General features: G+C 35.3%; 1 protein-coding gene and 1 long non-coding RNA gene across 4 annotated transcripts in view; one reads left to right on the forward strand and one right to left on the reverse strand.

The window, feature by feature from the left end:
- DIP2 (disco-interacting protein 2) overlaps positions 1-22,006 on the forward strand; it is a 527,750-nt gene that overhangs the window by 54,803 nt on the left and 450,941 nt on the right. The window lies entirely within an intron of this gene.
- On the reverse strand, positions 3,972-21,867 carry LOC141402553 (uncharacterized). The gene is made up of 2 exons (XR_012412657.1): positions 21,742-21,867; positions 3,972-21,683 (listed from the first exon to the last, which is right to left on the reverse strand). It is a non-coding gene; the product is annotated as an uncharacterized lncRNA (long non-coding RNA).

The following is a 22,006-nucleotide window of genomic DNA, read 5'->3' on the forward strand; positions in this document are numbered from 1 at the left end:
AGGTTTTGGCGTGTGTTTGTTGTTGGGATCGATAGAAATGGTGTTACTTTTTATGATAGTATTCATATTCGATGTAAATTCAGTAAGACTGTTACCCACATTCATGTTTTTAATATCAGCATACACTTTGTTGTATTGAATCTTGCTCCGACTTTTTACCTTATCGTTAGAGAAGATGTTAATAATTATTGGGTAATGATTGCTGTTGGTAAGCTTTGTTGGATGTACGTTCCAGGTTACGCGGTGTTCGCATGTGTTTATGAACGAGAGATCTATGGCCGACCAAATGTTGTTGACTGAGAATGTTGGTTCTCCGTTGTTGAGACATATGAAATCATTGTCATTTAATTCATTAAGCAATAAATCACCTTGCGCATCTGTTATTTGATTTCCCCATGAAACGGCTTTAGCGTTGAAATCTCCTGCTATTAAAGTGGTGCCTTTGAGTCTTGCTGCAGTTTCGAAAATTGCTTTAATGATATTTTTATACTCATTCCTTCTACGATTTGGTGGAATATAGACAGCAATGATGTTGAGATTTTTGCGGAGATTGTGTGTTGTGATACCAATGATTTCATAATTCGAATGAAAATCGATAATGCTATACGTGATATTCCTTCGGACAGCGATACCTACGCCACCATATCCGTCTGCTCTTGCTTTATTAATAAAATTATAATCAAGTAGGCTTATGCTTGAGTTATCCTTAACCCAAGTTTCCGATAGAATCGCAATATCGATATTTTCCTCGTGTAGAAAGAGCTCCAGGAGGTTTTTGTTTTCTATTTTATTTATACTTTGGATGTTGTATTGTAAGATGATCATAATGATAAGAGATTAAAGATGATTATATTAATAACTAGCAAATGCCCGCTACTTCGTATGCGGAAAGGAAACGAAATATATATAAACAATATTTAATACGGAAATGGTGAATACTGGAGATTCTGTTGTACTAAGACCTATTTTTATTACCAATATTTTTTCGATTGTAGTCAGAATTTAAAAAAAAATTGCCGTATCGCATCCCTACACAGCTACCATATTTTTTATTTCGAATTTCCAAAACTACGTATCATATTGCAAATTTCAGATTTGACTCCTGGTTTTACCCCTTCACTAACACAGCATTCTCTTCCAGTACGAATTTCCAAACACTAAACTTTATCTCACCCCTTCACAACAACAATCACGCACATTCACAATTCAAGATTCTAGCTTTAGCGGTTTCGCCCAGAACCCAAATAGGTCCGTTAAATTTTCGGCCACGTTTTCGTATATCCCCATATAACGGTACCTCTCGACTTAGTGTATTTTTAAAGAAGATCAAATGTATATTGTCCAATTTTCTTTAAATTTGGACCTTGAATACTCAGAGGATATAGAAGCTTAATTTAAAAAGTCTCCACTTCAATCCACGTTTATTAGAAGAGATATTTTGAAGGTTTAGAGTATTTTGAAGATCTTCTGCACATTTTCCAACCGCAATTCGGAATTTGTGGCATGAAAGGTTAGAAAACTTCTTTACAAAAAATTGTACTTAATGTTCACCGGAATGTCAACCGTATATAACGGCAAATTTTTTGAAGGCATTTCAATTTAGGATTTTTTAATATCAGGGGGTAAATACCTTCTAGTTAACAAAAATGTCGCATTGAACCACGTTTTCAAATTTACATACCAAAGCGGTCAGACAAAAAACATTTTTTGAAAAGATACTTCACGTTTGACTACTTAATTTCAGTACATTATTTAGAAACTCCTTGGCGTTAACATCAAATCAATGGGACAATATTCAGTACAATTTTTCAAACTCAGAACTTTGTCTCAAACTTTAGAGCGATCTTCGTAACAAAAGTTACCAAATTTTGTACCATTTAGCACTTTTCGTACACGATTTTCCAAAATGTACTTTCATATCTCAGCTCTATCCGTTCACCTAAACCCAAATTATAGTCAATGTAGTTCCATTTAGCACTTTTCCATAAGTACGAATTTCCAAAACTACCTCAATCCTACACTCCAACAATAATCTGTTCACGCAAATACAAATTATAGCGAATTTCGTACCATTTAGTAGTACTTCGTACACATTAGTACGATTTTCCAAAGCTACCTCCATTTCTCAATTCTATATTCCAACAGTAATCTTAATTCCAAATTTCAGGATTCCAGCTCTTCAAATCCAAATCATACTAAACTCACTACCATTTAGGACTTTTCGACCTTTGGTACATCTTTCTTACTCTTCATCAGTGACCCCCATTCCAAATTTCAGGATTCCGGCCCTATTCGTTAACCCATACCCAAATTGTACTATATTTAATACCATTTAGTATTTTTCGTATAATTTTAATTCGAATTTCCAAAAACCTTTCTTTTTTACTCTCCATCAGTGACCTTCATTCCAAATTTCAAAATTCCAGCTCTATCCGTTCACCCAAACCCAAATTGTACTAAATTGGCTACCATTTATTACTTTTCGTACACTAATAGTTCGAATTCCAAAAACCTTTCATTGTTACTCTCCATCAGTGACCCTCATTCCAAATTTCAGGATACCAGCTCAATCCGTTCACCCAAATCCAAATTGTACTAAATTTAGTACCATTTAGAACTTTTCGTGCACTTATAATTCGAATTTCCAAAAACCTTTCTTTATTACTCTCCACCAGGGACCCTAATTTCAAATTTCAGGATTATAGCTCCATCCGTTCACCCAAATCCAAATTGTACTAAATTTAGTACCATTTAGTACTTTTCGTATACTTATAGTTCGAATTCCAAAAACCTTTCATTTTTACTCTTCATCGGTGATCCAAATCCAAATTTCAGGATTCCAGCTCTATCCGTTCACCCAAATCCAAATTGTACTAAATTTAGTACCATTTAATACTTTGCGTGCACTTATGGTTCGAATTTCCAAAAACCTTTCTTTTTTACTCTCCATCAGTGACCTTCATTCCAAATTTCAAGATTCCAGCTCCATTCGCTCACCCAAACTCAAATTGTACTAAATTTAGTACCATTTAGTACTTTTCGTGCCTTTATAGTTCGAATCTACAAAAACCTTTCATTGTTACTCTTCATCAGTGAACCTCATTCCAAATGTCTGTATTCCAGCTCAATCCGTTCACCCAAATCAAAATTGTACTAAATTTAGTACCATTTAGTACTTTTCGTACCCTTACAGTTCGAATTTCCAAAAACCTTTCATTCTTACTCTTCATCAGTGACCCTCATTCCAAATGCCTGTATTCCAGCTCTATCCGTTCACCCAAATCCAAATTGTACTAAATTTAGTACCATTTAGTACTATTCGTGCACTTATAGTTCGAGTTTCCAAAAACCTTTCTTTGTTACTCTCCACAAGTTAACCTAATTTCAAATTTCAGGATTCCAGCTCTATCCGTTCGCACAAATCCAAATTGTACTAAATTTAGTACCATTTAGTACTTTTCGTACCCTTGTAGTTCGAATTTCCAAAAACCCTTTGGTACATCTTTCTAGCTCTCCATCAGTTACCCTCATTCCAAATTTCAGAATTCTAGCTCTTACCGTTTGCCTAATAAACGGGTACCATATTTAGTACCTTTTAGTACTTTTCGTACGCTTCTAGGTCGAATTTCCAAAAACCCAGCCTTATCTCACCCCTTCACACCAACAGCAACCTACACCCAAAATTTCAACTTTCTAGCTTCAGCGGTTTCGGCTGGGCGCTGATGAATCAGTCAGTCAATCAGTCAGTCAGTCAGTCAGTCAGTCACTCACCTCACTACTCTTTTATATATATAGATAATTTTAATAAAAAGAAATGTAATATTGAAGGTGGTGGGTACAATCACATATCTATGTCGCTGTTTCTCAGTTCCTGGGTACGTGTTCTTATTCCATATGCGTCGATGTCGACAATTTGACCGTCGATTTGTTGTTTAAGACTTGCCAAGTAGCGAGAATATTCGCTGGGAATGTTTTTATTTTCTTTTTGACTAACAGTTTGAATTTCGTTTGCAATTTTGCATAAAAAGTCTTGAATTTCTTTTACTTTGTGCATGTTGTTGAGAGCTACACCGTTTCCAGACTTGTAAGTTTCTCCTTCTTCTAGTGCTTTTTTGTGTTCCATCATTGTTTTAGCTGCATTTTCAGCTTCTCTTTGTCTGTTTTTGTTGACCTTGGTAATTTTTGCATAAGAGTTTCTTGCATGGATGAACTTTACTGATTCTGCAGTGTTGTTAATAATGTCCGGTTTGGATTTAGCCTTTTTATTTGTACTTGTAATTGATGGAAATTCTGCTTCAACATCATCACCCAGAATGTCGAATTTATTGGAGAATGCAGGGGAGTACTTCCTTCGCGCTTCCTTGTACGTTACGTTTTCGATAGTCATTATTCTCTTGATTTGGTAAGCTTCCTCACGTACCGGGCATTTCTTGAAAGTGGGTGCATGATTGCCTTCGCAATTTGAGCCAAATGCCTTCGTCTATAATTTATTTTTTTATAGAGAGAGGTATATTGGCCCAAGGGCTTGCCAAGCAATCCCATGTATGGAGGCCAAAACAAATTATATAGACTTTGTCTATGTGCCTTAAATTTATATTTCAACATTGATTTCTTTTAAAAACTTGACTAGATCATATAGTTTTTCTCCTTGGTGTTTTGCCATGAAGTCCTCGACGGGGAGGATTTCACTGAAGCTGGAGTAATTACCTCTTATGTTGCTGTATTTGGTGCATTCAAATAGGATATGAGAAACCGTGTCTTCTGCGTTACAAGTGTCACAATCACCCGATGGAACTACATTCATTTTGTACAATGTGCTTTTACTGAATGTGTGATTACTGAGTATGCGATTAACTATTTTTTGATCACCGGAGTACAACTTGGATTTTTTGAACCAAGTGGTTCTACTTGGTTCAGGGAATATTTTGTAGTAGTGAGAGTTACCTTCTATTGCGATGTTTGAATATTCTCTGGTCCATTCCTCCCAGATTTTATCTTGTATACTGGCAATGGCGTCATTGATTGGCCAGTCTATGTCCAAGAGAGAGCCGTTACTGCTGGCATTTTTAGCTGCATGATCTACTAGTTCATTAGAAGTGATGTTGACATGTCCGGGTATGTAGTGCATTTCCACTACCATCGCTGACGTGTTCAGAATTTTGATAAGCTCGTCTATAAGAAAATTTTTGTGCTGTTTTGTATTAACTGCCAAGATCCCACTGAGACTGTCGGATAAAATTGCAATTTTCGAATGATTTTTTTCTTGCGCAAATAAAACGACTTGCAGAAATGCCAGAATCTCCGCCGACATTGAGGAAAGCTTCTTGTTTGTGTAGAATGATTTGATAGTGTTACTGTTGACATGTAGTAGAGCTGCTCCGGACGAATTACTGGAGACGGACCCGTCGGTGAAAAAAATCTCGAAACCTTGGTGTAACAAGTTGCTAATCTTCTCGTTTATCAGTTGTTTAATTATCTCATCATTCGCGTCTCTTTTAGTGGTTACCAGTCCTTTGAAGAAGTTCGTGTTGACCATTACATTTTTTGGCAATATGGGCACTATATTAGTTTCTGCAACATTATTGATGATGTCTTCAAATTTGTTTAAGACTTGGGCATAGCTGGTGTTATGAAGAATCAGTTGTCTGGCATTGTTGAAGATGGGAAGTCCATAGGCTTTAGCTTTAACTAATTCTTTTGCTGTAGCAAATTGAAACCTGTACCTGGGGGGTAGTTCGGCTGCCAAATGATAAATGATAGGAGTGGGTGTTGACCTTATGAGTCCCAAAGCCTTACGAAGGAAACCTTGAATACATGTTTTGATTCTTTTCTCGGAGCACTTCGTTAAGTTTGAGATCGCTGTGGCTCCATATTCCAGCTTTGCTCGAGCAAATGACTTGTAAAAGTTGAGTGCCTTTGACGGTGATAAACCAAATCTGCAACCACTTAATATTCTAAGGAAATTGCACGCCTGATCAACTTTAGCCACAGATTCGTCAACATGTATTTTAGCGGAGCCGCTGGCTGAGATATGTACGCCAAGGTATTTTATGCTGTTCGCCTGAATTAGGGGTGTACCATTTATACTAATTTCTAATTGTTTCGGCCTTCGGCAGAAATGCATAGTGCTCACTTTTTCCATATTGATGCTCAGATTTAGACTAGCGCAGCCAGAGTTGAATCTCAGTAACTCTTCAACTAATAGATCTCTTGCCCTTTGAAAAAATCGATCATGACACAAAATAAAAAAGTCATCAGCGAATTGGAATATTGCAACATTATTTGATGTGGTTCTGTGTAGTTTCGAGGTGTAAATATTAAAGAGGATGGGGCTAAGCCCGCTGCCTTGAGGAAGTCCATTTGTCACAGTTATAGAATTTTTGCCGCATTCAAGGTATCTACGCTTCATACCATCAACAATCCATTTGATAATATGGGTGTTGAAACCATTCTCGAAAAGAATTCTTGCCAGTTTGGTGATGTCCGTGTTGTCGAATGCCTTTTCGACATCAACACAAGCACCCACAACATTGTTTCCGGATTTTTTTAGCAAATCAATTGTGTTTATAACATCATTAATACAGCTAGCAGTGCATCTGCCCGGTCTGAAAGCGTAAGATCTTGCAGGTACTATTTTTTGTTCCTCAGCAAAACGAAGGATATTCTCCTTGATAGCGCCTTCAAGGATTTTTTGCGAGGTGCACATTAAAGCGATAGGCCTGTAATTTTGTATGACAGCTGGATCCTTTCCCCTTTTTGGTATGGGGGAAATTCTAATTCGCCTCCATTCCTCTGGGAATTCTCCTGTATTCCATATATTCAGCAACATTTGATAAAATTTGTGCTTTTCTTCTTCATTAAGGCTGACAATCATTTGGTATGTAATACAATCCGGTCCGGCTGCCGAGGTTGTACTTCTGCTATTTAGAAATTGTTCAAAGGTTTGCGGGTTAAGCTGAGGGCGATCGCTGAGAATATTTCCAAAGCATATTGATGTTGAGTTAAAGCTGCCGTTACATTGTTGCGCAATGAACTCAAGGTATTCCTTCTTTTGTTCCTCATTCCAAATATTGTTGATTGGTTTTTCTTTTTTGTATTTTTTGACATTTTTGAGCATGTCCCACATTTCCTTGCTTGAGTTCGGATTGTTTAATTGGCTTTGGAACTGTTTGAAGCTTCTTCTTTTCCTTCTTAATATTTTTTTATATAATCTTCTTTCGACTTCGCCCAGCGCTAAGCAATCTTCCCACGATTTCGTTCTTTGGTATTTCTTCCTAGCTCTCATTCTTGCATGGTACAGTTCTTTTATTTCATCGTCCCACCAAGGTTTTGGCGTGTGTTTGTTGTTGGGATCGATAGAAATGGTGTTACTTTTTATGATAGTATTCATATTCGATGTAAATTCAGTAAGACTGTTACCCACGTTCATGTTTTTAATATCAGCATACACTTTGTTGTATTGAATCTTGCTCCGACTTTTTACCTTATCGTTAGAGAAGATGTTAATAATTATTGGGTAATGATTGCTGTTGGTAAGCTTTGTTGGATGTACGTTCCAGGTTACGCGGTGTTCGCATGTGTTTATGAACGAGAGATCTATGGCCGACCAAATGTTGTTGACTGAGAATGTTGGTTCTCCGTTGTTGAGACATATGAAATCATTGTCATTTAATTCATTAAGCAATAAATCACCTTGCGCATCTGTTATTTGATTTCCCCATGAAACGGCTTTAGCGTTGAAATCTCCTGCTATTAAAGTGGTGCCTTTGAGTCTTGCTGCAGTTTCGAAAATTGCTTTAATGATATTTTTATACTCATTCCTTCTACGATTTGGTGGAATATAGACAGCAATGATGTTGAGATTTTTGCGGAGATTGTGTGTTGTGATACCAATGATTTCATAATTCGAATGAAAATCGATAATGCTATACGTGATATTCCTTCGGACAGCGATACCTACGCCACCATATCCGTCTGCTCTTGCTTTATTAATAAAATTATAATCAAGTAGGCTTATGCTTGAGTTATCCTTAACCCAAGTTTCCGATAGAATCGCAATATCGATATTTTCCTCGTGTAGAAAGAGCTCCAGGAGGTTTTTGTTTTCTATTTTATTTATACTTTGGATGTTGTATTGTAAGATGATCATAATGATAAGAGATTAAAGATGATTATATTAATAATAATTTTAATAAAAAGAAATGTAATATTGAAGGTGGTGGGTACAATCACATATCTATGTCGCTGTTTCTCAGTTCCTGGGTACGTGTTCTTATTCCATATGCGTCGATGTCGACAATTTGACCGTCGATTTGTTGTTTAAGACTTGCCAAGTAGCGAGAATATTCGCTGGGAATGTTTTTATTTTCTTTTTGACTAACAGTTTGAATTTCGTTTGCAATTTTGCATAAAAAGTCTTGAATTTCTTTTACTTTGTGCATGTTGTTGAGAGCTACACCGTTTCCAGACTTGTAAGTTTCTCCTTCTTCTAGTGCTTTTTTGTGTTCCATCATTGTTTTAGCTGCATTTTCAGCTTCTCTTTGTCTGTTTTTGTTGACCTTGGTAATTTTTGCATAAGAGTTTCTTGCATGGATGAACTTTACTGATTCTGCAGTGTTGTTAATAATGTCCGGTTTGGATTTAGCCTTTTTATTTGTACTTGTAATTGATGGAAATTCTGCTTCAACATCATCACCCAGAATGTCGAATTTATTGGAGAATGCAGGGGAGTACTTCCTTCGCGCTTCCTTGTACGTTACGTTTTCGATAGTCATTATTCTCTTGATTTGGTAAGCTTCCTCACGTACCGGGCATTTCTTGAAAGTGGGTGCATGATTGCCTTCGCAATTTGAGCATGTTAATGGTAGTTTGCAATCTTCGTCTTTTTCGTGTAGATTGTAGCAAGTGCGGCAAAGCGGTTGTTTTTCCTTGCAGTGGTCTGCGAAATGATTGAAACGGAAACACTTGTAACATTGCGAAAATGAAACAAAGTGTTTTACGTCTCGTTTTGTGTAATCAAAAATCCTTACCGTCTTAGGCAAGTTCACACCTTTGAACAGTATTTTAATTCTGGGTGTAGGGACCCGTGCATCTTTGTCAATTCTTGTCAGCCTAGTCACACCTAGTATAGGCACATCCGATTTTATTGATCTTTCGATTTCTTCTATGGGCACATCAGTTGGAACGCCGAACGCCTTAGAAACAAAGTGTGCGAAAATCTTACCTTGATATCCTTTTTCTTTCAGCTGCTCGTTTCTTACCAACAAATTGGCAGCTTGTGCACTTCTGCAGTAAACTTTTGCTCTGCCAAAACCAATTTTGAAAGTGTCCAATACTCCTGGTATGGCGAGTGTTTTGAAAAGCCTTGATAAAGAAATTGTGTTAATAGGAGTGATATTATTACTGGAGTCTACTCTGTCTACATAGACAATAAACGGACCCTGGTGATCAACACCATAAAAGAATTCTTTCTTGTTTAGTTCATTACTTTTGTTTTGCACATTTCTATCAGTATTAGAGTTTTAAGAGAATTCAACATCATTATTTTGGGGTGACACTTGCATTGGTTGTAATTCATTTAAATCACTGTCTGTATTGTTTAAAGGATTATCTAGTTTATCGCATCGGGGTTTTTTATTAATAATTTCACGTGTACTGCTACGACTTCGATCGCGAATAGGACAAATGTTTTTTTCAATGATTTCTATACGAGATCTTCTATTTGCACTGTTTTTGTCATAGTTTCTTTGAGAATGCCTGATTTCAGGCTTGGTTAGAATGGGGGGGATGTTAACTCCCTCCGCCATTGTGCATATAGTTAATCAAAAGTCTTAGAGGAATGTTGCAAACAGTTCTAGATTGTTAGACCGAGAAAATTCTAGTTCTAGGAAATAACTGTTCTTTATCGTATACACACACACACACACTAGCACAGAACTATAAAGTTCTGGTAGTTGCGTGCAAAAACAAAAAGCACCAGCAACCGAGGATTTCACAAATTAAAACACTCAACACCTATGAAATGATCTAGAAGGCACAAGAATTTATAATATTGTTGATTTAATTTTGGCACTTAAACTTTGGCTTGAGAGATTTGCTTGGTTTTTTCCACACAGGAGATCGATCTGTACTCTATGACGCTTACTACAAGAATGAAATAAAGTATTAATTATAATTAATTATGAATATGTACAGATGAGATGTGTATCAATTCACTGTTGGAAAGAGACTAATTGACTGGGTACTGACAATGTGTAGAAGAGATGTAATACATTAAACTACTGAGGCATGCATCTCTGCTATGGTGTTACCAGATTGTTGCATTTTATGTGGTTACCCTAATATCTCCACTTTTAAGTTTGAACTTGGGTTCTGGATATTACTTTAAATTATTGACTTTGTTGGTGTGATACAAGTGTGAGAAACCCAAAAAGAAAAGAAATAAAAACAATTTGTGAATGTAATTTTGTTGCATGTTTTTTTTTTTTAAATCATTGTTGTAAACTTTAAGGGTTTCAAAGAAACAAGATTTTACCTTTATGCGTGTGTATTCTACGAATGCGAGAGAACAAGTGAAGTTGCCGAAGGCAAAATAACGTTAAAAGGCCGTGATCAACAACTACGACCGAAGTGCGATATATGGGCTCTTTAGTGGAACTTTACTCATAACTTTTAATGTGAAGAACGTATGTTACTAAAACTTTCCAAAAATGTTTTTTATAGTTGAGGGTCGTACGTGGATAAATATGGGCCACATAGACTTGCGGTTTCCTATAGCCCCCACATATCGGTGGTGACCGTTTTTACGTATTAGGTTAATTTTTTAACCGATTTTGATTCAAATTGGTGTATTGGGGTTTCAGTGGATGGAGAATATATGTATAAAATATTGTCAATATCTGTTCACGTATAGGTATATCCCCTATTGAGCGGTACCGGCCAATATAACACATTTTAAAGATTCCAAGCACATTTACCAATCTATTTGTTTGTATTTTGGTATTTTATGTTCTCCGTAGGTAGAAAACCGTTTTGCGAAATTTGCTATATTTGCTATATCAATATGAGGGGGCACCTCATTTAGGATATTTAAATGGTGTTAGGTAATTATTTCCAACCGAGTTTGGTTTACTTTAAAATTTGACTTCATTGAATAGAAAATATTCTAAAAAAACAATTCAACGCATAGATCCTTGCTTTGGCCCCTCCCCCCAGCATCCACATACGTTAGTAAATGAAAATATTTTGATATTTTTTATTTTTAGTATAGTGACATTGATATAACATAAATTTTACAAATTGAACGTTTCGACTGAGGATATGTTTGTCTTATTACACGGTTCTGCAAATGAGTATATCACCTAAAAGCATCTGGTGCAACTATACTTTGTTTTAGGTACTTAACGATGTCCTGAGAAAACTGCTCAAATTTGACAATTTTTTCTATAAAATAGCCAAAAAAGTATTAAAAGCAACATTTCTTAGTATTGGTTAATCCATTTTGGGATAAACGAAACCAACATTGACGTCTAATGCCGGCTCTTCTATCAAATTTTTAAAAATTGATGGAACGGGAGCAGGTTTATTCGAGGCTGCTATCGCCACATCAATTCGGGACAATAACATCTACTTTTCAACTTCCTCGTCAACATCATGTCACCGTCATTGTCGGTGTAAAAATTCCGATGATGACTCCATATCTAAACAAAGATTTATACGACAAAAATGTGTTTAATTATTCTTGATAAATATAAACTAACTTCGTAACTGGTCGCCGAACATTGCCTTGTTCCGTCCGAAGATCTATAACTCTAACGTGACCATCTAGCTTCCACGAAGTAGGCGGTAATTGCTCATGACGGAGCACAACTAAATCATTTATTTGGATATCGCTGAGGATGTTTCCATTTATATTGCTTGTGCAATTCGACTAAATATTCCTCATTCCAACGAATACAAAATTGATGAGTGAGAGCTTTTTTGCGATATCTATTGACCAAACCAAGAGGTGAACCGACTATTACTTCTTCAGGTGGCGAAAGAAGAGGAGAACCAATGAGGAAAATGACCCGGGGTAAGTGCGACTTCATCAGTTTGATTATCATTTATAGGACAAAGGGGTCGGGAATTCAAGCAAGCCTCGATACGAACTAAAACAGTGGGAAGTTCCTCAAAGGTGTATTTAAATGTTTTTGCACGACGGCGAAAATGTTTCTTGAAACTTTTGACTGCAGCTTCCCATAGGCCTCCCATATGGGGAGCACCCGCTGTGATAAACTGCCAAGAGATCTCTTTGATAACCTAGCGAAGAACAAACTTTTTCACGACCCTCTTTGATGAAGTTAGTTTCAATTTCACGATATGCACCAACGAAATTTGTCCCATTATCTGAAAACACTGTCTTAGGGCAACCACGACGACTGCCAGAAATGACGCAGAAAATAAGTCAGAAGTGGCTTCTAAGTGAACTGCTTTAGTTGAAAAGCAGACGAAGACACATACATTATCCTTGGTAATTTGACATGCCCTACCCGTAAATGTCTTTATATCAAAGGGTCTTACGAAATCAATTCCTGTAGTGTGAAAGGGGCGAGTGACTATTGGAAAGTTTGAAACACGCAGTGGTTCTATATCGATAAAGTTTCTTTATTGAAGTTTTAGAATGGAATCCTATGCCTACTACATTTCTATAAAACAGGTAGATATTAAAGGCTAGCAAATGTGACATTGAATGAATTGTGTTTTATTCAACATACTGACTTTGTTATGTCAATCATGTGCCGAGTATTTGATAAACATTGACACACGACAACAGTACCCACTTCAATTCATGTGTGTCTCTGCTTAAGGTTTGTCCGTGACATGGCAAGATATGAAGATTTGCATGATGTTCTCCAAAAAGGCAAGAAGTCTACGATAACATGGTAGCTGTCGTTTGTGTGCGTGTGTGTTGAAATTGAGGAAGTGTGTGCTGCTGTTGCGAAGATATGTTGCTGCAGTGTACATATGGCTTTCAAATATTATAAATTAAAATGAATTAGTAATAAAAACCTTTGAAACCGAAAAAATTACTATTGTAAACAATTACCGGGAAATCCCAGAATTATCGTATCCTTTACTGATTCCATAAAAACAGGTATACATTTCAGCCTGTTTTACTCTTAGTGTTCCATTTTGGGAAACCATTGTCAAGCATTTGAAATCTATAATTACGGAAACGCGTAGGTAAATCCAATTGTCATAATTACAGGTAATATATTTAATGTATTTCGTGTAGAAATTATGAAATGACTTGGGGAAATCTTACTTTAAAGGTGTCATTCACTATTTTTGTCATAAAAACAGGTCAATTTTTCCCGTTTTCATTATTTACCAATTTGAAAATGTGCATTTTTGCAAATTTCAGTCTTTCAATCATGTATAAGTGTTTCAGTTTAAAGGTTGTGTCCTTATAGTTTCAATATAGAAAATTTCGGTTATATACAATATAAAATAAAATGTGGAGAATATACGACAGTAAAAAGAGTGTCAAGAAGTGAAGTTTTTAATATATTTATGGACATAAAAGATGAAAATGGAACCGTTTTAAAAGATACAGTGGTTTGCAGCAGATGTATGAACCTATACAAGTGTAATAAGAAGTGTACATCAAATTTATTGAGGCATAACTGCTATAAAAAATATAAAGAGGACAATGTATCCGATAATGTTAAAAAGAAGAAATGGTGCAGTGGATTGTTGGCAATTGTAGTCCATTTAATATCGTAAATGACCAGGTCTACACAATTTTATTGAATTCGTGCTACAAACCGGTCACATATATAGTCAAAATATTGATATAAATAAGCTACTCCCCCATTCAACTACAGTTTCTAGAAATATTGCATATTGAAGAACATCATGACATCTTAAAGAATGAACTTATGACAGCGAAAAATAATGGAATTGCCATAACCTGCGACTTGTGGAAGGACAATTTTTTAAAGACAACATACATTGGTGCCGCTGTTTATTATATACGAGATGGAATACTAGTCCATAAAACACTGGCTATGAAGGGAATGGATAATGACAAAATACAGGTAATTATTAAATATTTATAATTTTTTCATTTTAAAGTATATTTTTTCTATTTTAAATTTTAGGCAGTAACATAAAATCTAAAATGGAAAAGATTTTATTTGACTTCGGATGTGAGTTCAACCAACTTGTGCATGTCGTTACTGAAAGAGGTTCAAACATGAAGACCGCATTCGGAAACGATAAGCATATTTTCTGCATAAATCATCTCTTGAATAATGTGGTCGAGAAAGCTGTTGCTGATGTAAAGGAACCCAAATCAATTTCTGAAATTTGCTCTAAGCTGGTGAAATATTTTAATAAATCTGGTCTAAATAGTTCTCTTAAAACTACGCTTAAAAGTTTTTCACCTACAGGATTGAATACTGTATATTTCCTTTTGGAATCCATTAAACAAAACTGGTCTGATATATCTCGGATTCTTGAGGAGAAATCCGAAGAATTTCGAATATTTGGGTGCAATAAATGATATTATTGGCGTCTTAAAACCCTTCGAAGAGTCGTCGAGAACGTTGGAGGCTGATAATTATCCTACTCTGCACTGCGTAATTCCTCAGATCCACAAACTAAAAAATTTGTGCTCACAAATAGCAGATTCAGATATCATCCAAAAATTGAAAGATAAACTTATACATCACATCCAGACTGTGATATCTCCAAATATTTTTGATATTCACAAGGTGGCTCTATTTCTGTTTCCTCCTGCCAATAAACTTCAACACTTCGATCAAAGTGAGGTACAAACAAGTAAGAAAAGTGTTAAGTTCGGTCGGGCCGAACTTTTTATACCCTCCACCACAATTTTCAGTCATTTAGGTGGATTAATGTGGCCACAACCTTCAAAATACCGAAAATCGGAAGGTACCGTTCTATGGGGGCTATGTGATGGCGTGGACCTATACCTACAAATTTCTGGGGGAAAGTTTTATAACCCCAACGAACACTAAATACCAAATTTCAGCCATCTCGGTGTGATAATGAGGCCAAAACCTTCAAAATACCGAAAATCGGGAGATATCGTCCTATGGGGCTATATCAAAATGTGGACCTATATAAACGTTTTATGGTAGAAATGTTTCTTAGCATCTGGAAACACAAAATACAAAGTTACAACCGATTCTGTTGTCAAATGGGACTAATACATTCAAAATATATTAAAATGACGCGTACTTTATATGGGGCGTTATATGGGGGCTATACCAAAACGTGGACCTATATAAACCAACTTTGGTAGGAATGTTTTTTGGTCTCTGGAGGCCTAAAATACCAAATTACAACTAATTCTGTGGTTAAATGGGACAAATATCTTACAAATTCCTTAAAACGACGACGCGTCACGCGTCATTTTGTATGGGGGCTATACGAAAGCGTGGTCCTACATAGCCCGCTTTCAATACCAAAAGTCCTACGTACATATAATATATTTTCCCAAAATTTCATCCACCTACGTCAATCCGTTCGGACGCTAGAGTGATTTCCACAGACGGACGGACATGGCTATATCGAAGTAGAATTGCACGCTGATCAAGAATATATATAGTTTGTGGGGTCTACAATGATTATTTCGAGTAGTTACAAACGTAGTGACAAACTTAATATATCCCCATCCTATAGTGGAGGGTATAAAAACTCATGACAAAACCAAACTGATGGCAGAATTGTACGAAAACATTCCAAACGACCGTAATTTCTGCGATATTGAGGGAAATGATGTAGAAGAAGATATCTTCAACGCTTTCGTTCAAAACTCATCGATCACAATACCAGGAGAAGAAGTATCGAATGAAATATCAAGGTACAGCGCACAGACAGTTCTGTACCATAAACATTTCAATGTATTGGAATGGCGGGAGTCTCATTAGAACGAATTTCCATACCTCCATAAGTTAAGTGCGTTGATATTCGCTATACCTGCTAGTTCAGCACCATCTTACTTACTTACTTAGTTGGCCCATTACAGAACATTTGTTCCATAGACCGAACTAAGAAAAGATCTCCATTCCTCTCTGTTTTTCGCTTCACTTTTTGGAATACCGCGCCTTTTCATTTCTTCATCCACTTGTATGCTCCATCGAAGCTTAGACCTGCCGATTCTGCGTGCACCGCCATGTCGCATGTATTCATACGCTTTTTTGGCGGGTTCATCATCTCTCATTCTTATGATATGGCCTAGCCAACGCAATCGTTGCATCTCGATATGTTTAACTTTATTCATGTCTTTGTATAGCTGATATAGCTCGTGGTTCATACGACGTCGATATTCACCGTCAACGCAAATCGGCATGTAGATCTTTTGAAGAATTTTCCTCTCAAACACACCAAACACTGCCTTATCTACTTGTGCAAGTACCCATGCTTCGGAGCCATACATTAGAACGGGTAGGTAGTATCAGCGTTTTGTATAGTGTTATTTTTGTTTGACGAGATGTGCCTTTGTTTTTAAATTGCTTACTTAAACCATAGTAGCATCTGTTGGCCAATACAATTCTTCTTCTTATTTCACAACTGATGTTGTTTGTTGTGTTTATGGCAGTGCCGAGGTAGACGAAGTCTTTAACTACCTCAAAATTGTAGGTACCAACTTCCACAGTTGGTCCGAGCTCTATGGACGCCTTGCGCGTCGACACCACCAATTTGGTCTTTTCGCCGTTTACCGCCAGACCCAGTTTCGCAGATTCTGCTTCGACCTTCCTAAAGGTATCAGTTACTTCCTTTACTGATCGTCCCATGATGTCATGTTCAGCACCATCAGAAAGAATATTTTCAAAAGCCCGTAATTTGCTATGTGAGAGGAGGTCAATTCTGGGAAAAGATACTAAAAGTGTAACCCATATTATGTTTTTAAACGATAACATAAATGTACAAAGTGTTTCTGTTAAGCATATAAACATTGCTTTTTGATTTATTTTTGTTACAGTGTTTTATTTTTATAATTATTTTATGTTTTGTATTATGTTTTTTAAGAAAGCCTTGAGAAAGCCTTCGGTATTAAAAATTAATGAATAAATAAATATTTTACCAAAAGTATAACCGTTTTTAATTTCATTTATTTTACACCATAAACATTTAATTTGTGAATTTAAACCCTTTAACTACATACAAAAAAGTACATCTTCAGGTAAAATTCTTAATACTCCAGACTTAAGCAATCACATTCTTAATTCACGCTATAAAGATGTTTGCCTTCAACGTAGTATTTTTCAATGTATGTATATTTTCCATTCGTTGGTGGTTGTTAGATTGAAATATTGTTAGGCAGAACATATTTATTGACACACAATTCAACATTCGCTTTGGGGATTCAATTCTTGTGCTGTTGTCGTGTTTGAGCCGACGCACATTGGGGCAAGATTCTAAAAAACGGAGATTAATTCAGGGAAGCATTTGAGTGATCTAATGTTAATATTTTTCGAATGTTTACACTTCAATTAATATAACGGAACACAGTTTTGGTGCATTGAGGGATTGGAGAAGTATATTCGAAGCCCTCATACAGTGTTGGTCACACAATTAGCACACCCCACTACCAACATTTATTTTGCCTAAAAAGACCTTCAAAAGTAGTTGTATGGAATAAAGTATTTGTACTAATATATTCTCAGTAGTATGCTTAAAGAATACAACGCAATACAGAAACTGAAACATAACTGTCAATTTGACTAACCCCCAAAAATGTAAAAAATGTCCTAAATTCACTGGACACGTAATTAGCACACCTTAAAAGAATCACTAATATTGTGAATAGTTTCAATATGTTCGTCCATATTCAGTTTTAAATCCTTTTCGTTTGGGAATAAGTTCCAGTCTGCTAGTTATACTCTCCACCAGTCTCCGAAATTTCAGTGTCAGAAGGGAATTATATGAGGTACACCTTGGGTCCCAAGGACTGATGGAAATTTCAGTTGTTTAGTGTTTTTTATCGATTTTTGCACATGTAAACAAATTCAATGAGGCAAGTAGTTCATAGAAACATCAAATAAAACATCATATTCTTGTTCATCTCTGTAAATTTGCGAATAGTGGGATGTACCCACCAGTAGTGTGCATCTGTAAAATCCGTTTTACACAAAAATTTTCATTAAGAAACTGTAATATGATGGTTTGAGCTATTGATTATATAAATACTTATCCATCTGGACTGAATTTTACCGATATGTCGTGATGTATGCCACGATAAACCTATGTTCATCTCTATGGGACCTACGCAAATTTCAATAATTTTGAAAACATAAGGCAAATTGGAGATAGTCTAGTGAGACCGCAAGATAATATGTTTCCCGGAGCTTAAAACGATTCAATTTAAAATCAATAATCCAGAAAACATTTATCTTGAATAGTATATGCCTACTTTCATGGATTCTGACCAATTTCAGCAAACCTCAAAATCCTTTATTGTTAGAAAGGGGTTATACCTTTAAACATACTCATGTGCTACGTGTTCACCTAGCGCTTTGTTGACAGTTTTGTAGTGATAGGTCTTTGGTGTTATTCAGACTTGTAATTTTGAATAACAAATGGTGTTATAAGTTGATCCTTCTTTACATAAGGGTGCATTTTATTGATCTTAATTCTATAAACCCCTTCCAAATCGAACATTTTCTTGAATGTATCATCTACCTTAAACACTTTTTGAAAAGTTTTTGCACTTTATATTTAAATTTCAGTAATCGGTTAACAATTCCAATAATTTCAGATCCAATTATACATTTGTTTTTAAAGTTTTGGCGACTTTCTGACGTTTAGGTGTACATTACGAAAAATGGTCCGCTATTGGGATATATTTTGAGAGTCCGGGGTGATAAATTATTTTTTCTTTGAAAAAATGATTTGTTCAATGCGTTTTGAATATGAATTAACTTCAATATAAATTAATTTTTGTATATTAATTGAATTAAATTAAAAAATCATAGGGTGTGCTAATTATATGTCCCCTTGATAATTTGGGCGTCTTCACAAAACTTTTATTTTCAAAAAACCACTGATAATACTATTCACTTATATCATTAAATCTGTTAAATACATTATAGAAAAGGATTTTGTTTACGAAAATATTTCAATTTGCCCTATCAAAACTCTTAGCTGACTGAAATCATTTTGCCCCAAAGGGGTGTGCTAATTCTGTGACCAACACTGTAAATGTGTACCATAAAACTATGAAGTGTTTTTACGGTTTTGCCTACATTTCTTATTTGATGAATCTAAAATCTTCTAATGTGATAAATTATTTGTTAAGCTAAAATTTGGCAAAACATTATTAAGTTAGGTCAATATTTTATTGTAGCTCCCATACAAGGGTATCTCCCGATTTTATGTATTTCGAGGGTCTTGACCACATTTTTTAGTTTATTTATCTGTAAATTAGGATTTATAGTTCTGAATACCCAAAAATTCATAGTGCGAAAATTTGTCAATATAGGTCAATGTTTTGGTATAGGCCCATATAGATTAACAGTCAAATTTGGGGCTTTTCGAATATTTTATGCATATATTGCAACTAAACTAGCTCAAATTGTGAATTGTGCATTTTGAAGGGATTGGACATATTTCTATCAAACATCATCTCTATATATTTTCGTTTTGGAATATTCTCCATATAAAATATTCCGCTACTTTTTTAACTCTAAACACTTTTCAAAAATTGGGAAAAATGGATACATTTTAAATTAACTTTTAATATGCTTCTAAACTTCTTTTGCCATAAATATATTTTTCTAAGACTCAGATTTCTAACTGAAGTTGACGATTCCATTCTAAAAAGGGCACTTTTGATGCGTAAAAAATATTACTCTTTATACACCAAAAAAATTTAATTTTTTTATGGTGCTCTTTAAATTATTAAAAATTCTTTAGCTTTATCACAGTGTAACTGTAGAAGTAAACAATATATGATCTTTACATTTTGGTTAAAGACTTAGAATTTTGTACCATATTACCATGTAACGACAGTTATACCAAAAACTTAACTAATTTTTTTAATTAATCTCCATTTTTTGCGATTTCACCCCTTGTGCATCGCCATCATTTCATATAAATCATTATATATAGTAACTATAACATAATGGTGGACCTGCACACATTGTCTTATGAAGGGTGACAACAGACATTAAACCAAAACACGACATACTGTACAACAATAACAGGGAAAATGAAGACAAAAACCCATAGAGAATAATCTGATGAACTAGTTGGCCCCAAGTTCCGAATCTCTTGCTCGATTTGCCTGTCATTTAGAGTTTTTAATAGTTTTTTAAGTTCTGATGTAGCTTTGTTTAGAATACGTTTATCTTCAGGTGACTTGGTTTGCTGCCACCGCTTTTTAGCCTTTCTTTTTTCAGATATTTTTTTACGAACTGAGTTTGGAACTGTTTGTGTATTTTTGAAACCTTTTTCGGGGGTGGAGTTCCATGAAGCGTTCTGTATAACATATACAAGATGTTCAATACTCTCCCTGATTTCCTCCTTTGTTTTTAGAGATAGCTTTGTGTTTAAATTTTTACTAACAAGATAACGAAAGTAATGCCAGTTTGTTCTCTGATTGTGTAGTTTGCATTTTTGGTACTGTTCAATCTGATGTGTATGCAATGTCAGGAATACTGGAGAGTGATCAGACGATAACTCATAGCTAGTTAGACAGGTTACAGAATTTTCTGGAATACCCTTAGAGACACAAAAATCAATAAGATCCGGTGCCTTATTTTGGTCAGTGGGCCAATATGTAGGAGAGTTTGGTGAAATCGTACTTAGATTCAGCTCTTGTATAGCAAAATACAATTGCCTACCTTTGGGAGTAGCGAGTCGAGACCCCCAAAGAGTGTGTTTTACGTTGTAATCTCCGCACGCAATGAACTTGTTGCCAAGAGTATTGAAGTAACTAATATATTGGGTCTCATGCATAAAAACGAGTAAAAGCGATGAGCTGAGTCAAGTAAGCAATTGCTCGTAAGTTGAGTTAGATCGAACAGCAACAGCTTTTGCTCAATTTAGTATGCATAAAAATGAGTTCAAACCAATTGCAATTACTTGAGTAAATTGAGATCAAACGTCTAATTGTTATTGAAGTGCAAACATGTCGTCAAGTGGAAGTGAAATTTGTCAAAGCAAAGTAGAAGCAAATAATAATAATAATAAAATAGAAACTGACGATATATCTAAATTTTTAGTACAAAAAATTAAAGAAAATAAATATTTACTTGAAAAAGTCAGTTACCATGCATTAGAAATAAGAAAAAAGAAACAATAGAAACATGTGTCAAAGAAATGAAGCAAAAATTTGGAATAGAAATAACGGAAAAAAATATAATAAAAAAATATAATAAAATGCCTGCCATTTCCTTTGACAATCTTTTATTTGATCTGCATCTTCCGGGAATTTTATCCATTCGCTTGCTTTGGCAGATATAAGTTTTGCAACTTCCGCAATTGTTCGCGACACTGTTGATTGATGGACTCCAATATCTGTGGCTATACCATTTTGGAATCCAGGATCTGCACAGAATCTTAAATAGAGTCGAATTTTATCATTGTTTCTGAGGGCACCACCACGTCTTTCTTCTGACTCCTCAAAAAAATAATTCGCTAACCAGCAAATGCTACTACCATCAAATCTATGTATTTATCATTTTATTATTAATTATATAAAAAATAATAATTAAGATTACAAACCTGTATAATTTTTTATCCTCACTTGCTAAATTTGTCTTACGCTGTTGATAACATTTTTTATTTATTTGTGGTACAAAATATTCAACCATGATTCCGTTTTAGTGTACGCGAGTCAACTAAAAGGCATGCTCCACAAAATTTAAGCAAGAGCTCACAAAAGTAAGCAAAACCTTGTTTTTATGCATATGAAAATGAGAACAATCTCATCTAACTTCCACTTCTAAGTTCAAACTGAACAAGAAGAGATCAAACGTGAGCAGTGAGT

The sequence above is a fragment of the Musca autumnalis genome, unplaced genomic scaffold (genome assembly GCF_047663935.1).
Source record: "Musca autumnalis isolate F117 unplaced genomic scaffold, ASM4766393v1 scaffold_4, whole genome shotgun sequence".
Taxonomy (NCBI): Eukaryota; Metazoa; Arthropoda; class Insecta; order Diptera; family Muscidae; genus Musca; species Musca autumnalis.